Below are 6000 nucleotides of genomic sequence, written 5' to 3'. Positions count from 1 at the left end.
GGTATAAGTGTGAATGATGCATTAAGATGCATGACACTCCTCTTTATGCATTCAAGTTTTCCTGAATCAGATCCAAGTATAAATCTAATTCAAGTTCCTGATAAGTCTAGGGTCGAACTCAGGGATTTAGATCAAAGCTAATGCAGAGCTTGAGTTGTAGCTAATGTAGAAGGATCCTAAGTGAATGCTGAATGAGTCTTTTTTTTTTTTTTTATCTACATTAAGTTTGCTGCGTGCATACAAGAAGATGCAAAAGATCAAGTGGAAAATAGGGATTCGTGTGAAAATGGTGTTGAGTGAAAGTAGTATGCATCGATCTAAGTGAAATGTACATGACCGAGAATGTGGTGTGGATGGAAATGACTTTGCTTGTTTATAACTCTAAGTATGTGTAGATGCGTTAGGTTTCTGGGTAATTTCTGTTAAGCATTTCTCAATGTGAATGACACACAAATTTCTATCTCTAGGATGCATGCGTTAATCATATAATACAATAAAACACTAGTGCCTCTTATCTCTAGATGTACCAATCGTTTTTAACTTAATGTTTGCTTACTTATTCTCTTGAATAATTCAAGCTAAAATAACTTTTACCAAGTAATTATGTTGGCTTAAGCGTTTAGAAATTGAACTTGCATGAAGTTATAGATGCATCTAACGTATGGCAAGAAATAAACAATAGCAAAGTGTAGTTGATCAAATATGTGAATTCATAAAGAACCAGATTGTCTGTACAATATCAATACTTAATCGAATGTGATGAAGAGAATAGAATTGTGATGAAAAGAAAAGAATCAAGCTGCAGAGTATAATCTCTTGTCCTTTTTGGCTCAATTTAAATTCTTGTACAACCAACTTGTGGAAGAAATGGAAGAAAGTTCCCTCTCGAGCTAAGTTTTCTTCACTCCTTGATCAACAGTGGGGATATATCTTTTCCCTTTGTGTTCTTCTTGTAATAGCAACAAAGCTCTAAGTCTCTAGTTTTTGGAATTATGCAAAATGACCTGATTACACTTCGTTTGGTGGGATTTCATCTATTTATAGGCATTGCTCTTCACCAGCTTGATAATGAGACAACATTAAATTCCATACACTGGTCCGCCACCTGACATTCAGACACTTTTCAGACGCTGCCAGTCAGATGCCCATGCTTGCAAGTAGTGATTTGACACAAACAGCCTAAGTCAATGAACCTTTGTTGCATTGAAATCCCTCCAACGCATGTTCATACATTGACGTTGCCTGCGACACCTAGAATCTTTGTTGAAATCCTGCAATAATATGCGTTAGTGACGCAGCTTTCAACAATAAACATTCTTTTGTACAAGTTCAGTAGTGTTTGAGTAATTCCATGCATTTTTTTCTAAGAATGATGAGATTTTATCATTAAAAACCCTAATCGTTCCAACTTTTAAGAGAATACAAGTTATCACACTCCCAAATTTTGAACAATGCTCGTCCTTGAGCATTCCAAAAATAATTCCTTGTTATCTTCATTGTCTTAAGTGTGCAGGTTTCACCTCTCATCATATTCAACTTATAAGTTTGAGATTGGTGTCTTGAAAATGTAATGAATGTTTGATTCTTTTCTAAAAGGAAGAATGTTTTATTTCCAGTGCAGTAAGCCTTTTGTCAACAACTTCTTTCGCTTTTCAAAACATTCTCGTTTTTCTAAACCAACAATGCATTAGATGATTTCTTTTTAAACAAGATGCAGGTAAGAAAATACGAATTTTGGACCACCCATGCGTTGTTCCAAGTATCCCATTTTCATTTTGGCTTGTCCCCACGGGTGTCATGCGAGCATCCAACTACGAGTGAGAGCCCTTCACAATTGAACTAATATCTAAGCATGTATGCATTTCAGGATATAGTTTCTTTAAGCTAGATTGTGGAGTTTTGGGATGCGTTGGTCTAGGAGACTTAACTTCATTTTGGCTTGCCCCCATGGGTGTTATGCGAGCATCCAACTACGGCTAAGTGCCTGTTCCAATCTAACTCTTGGCAATTTGAGGTTTTCTTTTATAAAGTATTGGCAGAGGAGTTTGCGTATTACAACCTTCTATTTTATTTCTTCTTGTCTAATATTTTAGTTTGTTAAATTTATTTGATTAACGCGTTTTAACTTGGACTTCCCTCACCCCTAAATTTTGGAGATCAGCAAAATCCTCATTGCTAAAAGAGTAACAAAATTTTGAAAAGGCATTGAGAATTTCAAAAGGAGGTTCGAGTAGGGCTTGCATGCGTAAAAAAGAAAGCATGTACTTGAGTTTTAGAGAAGTTCAGACTTGGTTGATTTTCTTAAGCCTACTCTATACTTATAAATTTTGTATATTAGTAATATCATTGAGGTAAATCAGAGCACAAGACAAATACCCAAAGAATAAAAAGAGGTATGCTAAAGACAAACGCAAAAATGAAAAATGATAGGAATTTCATTCATTTCATCAATAGGCCAACTATGGAATAACAAAAACAAAACAAACTATTACAAAAGGTCAATGGACAAAACAAAATAACCAACACCCCCCAAATTTCACTATGTTGGTGCATCATTCCTGTCCATCTGTAGGGTCTTTATCCATGAAGCACAGAGGGTTCATCAGGTGGGCAGGCAGAGGTGGAAGAGCATACATCCCTATTAGAACCTGGTTGATGTATTGCATTGTAAAGACGAATTGGTCCTGCATTCTTCTTGTTTTCTTCCGCACACTGAAGTGTTTCTATGGATGCAACAAGTGGTTTGAATTGATCCCTAATGAACGCCTTCAACTCATCTAGATTGGCACTTACTAGAGGTGGTGTTGGTTTTTCAATTCTTCCAATTGGGTCTTCTGAGTTTCTTGTGTTACTTGTCCCTAACCCAGTATGTTAAAATATAGTTGAAGGAGGGATGAAGGTTGGAATTGGAGATGGGTCAGATCAAGAATCTCGTCATCTCGCGAGGCTAAGGGTGAGTTTGAAAGAGGAAGGTTCAAGTCTGGACGCGCTTCTTCTTCTGTCAACGCATGATCCACTTTAGATCCTCGTTCATTTTCTGAAGCATCATTGCTGTGTTCAACAATATGGACGTGTTTTGTTTTGGAGGTGCGTTGGGAGGAGCGAGGTCTTGCTGCCACAGTCTTAAGAGGTAGGGAAGGCTGATTTGGCGAATTGCGAAGTAGATGCTTGATTAATTTGATGTCCATGAGACCATCAATCTCATCATACTCATTCCCTAGAGGGATGCCCCCGTGTTCACACAGCACGCAGATTAGCCAAGGGAAGTAAAGTTGGCCCTGTGGGTTTGCTTTGATGGCCTTGATCTGATCCGCGATTATCATCCCTATGTATAGGGGGATGCGCTGCATGATGTAGTAAATGGCCATGACGTGTTCTCTTGAAACCATTTCATCGTGCATTGTTGGCATGATACAGTTCTTAATTAAATATAACCATAGGTTTGTGTGAGGTGTGAGGTTCCTGGAAGCTAAAATCGCCACTTCAGTTCCTGAAATTTGCCAAGTGCTTCCAGGTTTGGCCACTACTCTTAATGCATCTTCTAAATGGCTGGGAGTTGGTTGTTCCAAGATGCTATTCCTTCTGCGTCCGGATTGCTCTCGATGTTGAACACTTCATTGATTCTGTTGGCAGAGAAGCGCACCAGGATATCATCTACAAGCGCTGCATTCTTCTCTTCATCAAACTCACTATTATAGAAATGGTGGACAAGGTTGGGCAAATCCTTGTGGGCCCAACACAAAGTTGACGTCAGCCTATTGCGTCCACAGTGTCTGTTATATAAGCAGGAAATGGGTTGCGTTCAGGTAAGAATCATTTCTTTATAAGGATGTCGTTGAACTTTCTTTCCACGTGCAGGACGCTCTTCTTCATCATTCTCCAAAATCAACTTTCTTTTTCTTTTTGACAACCCTTCATTTGCATCGGTTTGTTGAGGTTGCGATGCGTCTAGGGCAACCTACCTTTCTCTCTCTTCGTTTTCTTCTTATTCTAACTCAGCTTCGAGCATCATCATGTATCGCTTCGCCTCCTCTTCAACTTCAAGTGATGCGTTGGTTTGGTCAGAACACATCACTTGATCTACATCGAATTGTCCTTGGTTTAAGCTTGCTAAAATCGCCCCAAAGACTTCCTGCTCGTCCCTTTGAGCAAGCTCCGCAGGAACAGCACTATCGTGCTCTGACGCAGGATTGTTAGAGCTTGGTTTAGGTGGTGTGGTCAGTGGGTGCCAGATGGGATATGCAGCAATCTAGGGGATGATATGATGATAGGTGAGGTTGGTTGAATGGGTTGGCTGGATGGTTCCATTTCGATGGGGAAAATTATGGCTAAGGGTTGGATGGAAATAGGGGTAATGGGACGCACGACAGGTGATGGAGCGATGCAAAGGTGGGCTGAGGTAGGGTCATGCATCGCAACCATAAGACTGATGTTTGGTAAAACTGGTGGTGGTATGGGCTGTCTGTAGGGTTTAGCGGCAGAAGAAGAGGTTGAAGGATGCCTAGCTACAGCCTGCCACATCGGTTTGGTAGGGGTTTTAGGTTTAAGTTTGGTGAAGGTTTTAGGTTTTGAGAGGTTTTAGAGGGTTGAGGTTTTTGGATGGTTTTAGAGGGTTTCGGCCGAGATGGTCTTCGAAAGATAGAGGATGAACCGTCGCGCGAAGGTTTGGCCGAAATAGGCGCTTTCGATGCTGGACGAGAGGATGGGGGATGCGACATCGAAACAAAAGAAGAGAAGAAGGCACTTACCAGTGAATCACCTCCAAAGCATAGTGATTGGTTTTGGCTATCTGAAGCGTCTGACATCGTGGCTGAGGAAGACAACCAGAGTGCTGACTGAAATGTCTAGTTCAAACGGACGATGAGGGCTTCGAAAGCTCGAGTAATAGCAAGGGATTTCAAGAAGAAAGAATGAGAGTAAAGAAAGAAGAAGAGAGCACTAGAGGTTGCCTTTTATAGGCTGCTGGGGGAATGTGAAGCGACGTCAGGCGACGCCTGACATCGTCATTAATGGTGCAGATGAAAGGACGCCCCCAGGGTTTCTAAGCAATCGAGTGCTTTATGTCTTTGAAGGACGTCCTTTCTTCTGATGGTTGGTTTATGCGTTGGCTTAAGTCCAACGCATTAGAATCCTACTCCCTTTTCTATCATAAACTTCTTCAAGTTGATTTAACATACATTCAATTTTTTTTAACGCATAATTCAACGAATGACCATACATCAAAGCAAAGAATAACGCAAAGTAAATTGTAAACAACGCAAACATAGATTACAGAATGCAAAGAGTTAGTGTAAAGGAAGCGTCCCTGGAATATGTGTTTGTTTGAATGTAGGGAAGCTCCGACGCGAGCCTGAGTTGGCTTCGTACAACTCGAGAGATGACTTCTATCGTTTTATACTTCCTTCAAAGTAGGGTTTCACCCTTTTCTCATTCACTTTGAATGCATTAGTGCCATCTTCTCGTGTTAGTTCAATAACTCCATGTGGAAAGATTGTTTTAATGATAAAAGATCCTGACCACTTAGATTTCAATTTTCCTGGAAAGAAACGCAAACATGAGTTGAATAACAAGACTTTTTGTTCAATAGAAAATTCTTTCTTACTGATGCATTGGTCATGCCAACGTTTAGTCTTTTCCTTGTAGATTTTTTTTTATTTTGGTATGCGTTCATCTGCCATTCATCAAGCTTATTGAGTTGAAACTTACATTGTTTGCCCGCGGCTTCCAGGTTCAAGTTTAGATTTTCACTGCCCAAAAAGCTTTGTACTCCAACTCTAAGGGTAAGTGATAGGCTTTTCCAAATACCAAAGATATGGGGAGATACACATTGGAGTTTTGTAGGAAATTCTGTAGGCCCAAAGTGCTTCGTCTAATTTTTGTGCCCAATCTTTTCGCGATGCATTGACTACCTTTTCCAATATTGCCTTTATTTCCCGATTGGATACTTCTGCTTGACCGTTGGTTTGAGGGTGATATGTGGTAGCAATTTTGTGCTTGACA

Source organism: Benincasa hispida, chromosome 1 (genome assembly GCF_027475165.1).
Source record: "Benincasa hispida cultivar pf3 chromosome 1, pf3_genome.v1.1, whole genome shotgun sequence".
Lineage (NCBI taxonomy): Eukaryota > Viridiplantae > Streptophyta > Magnoliopsida > Cucurbitales > Cucurbitaceae > Benincasa > Benincasa hispida.
The sequence above is the reverse complement of the archived record's forward strand: the minus strand, read 5'-3'. Positions refer to the sequence as shown.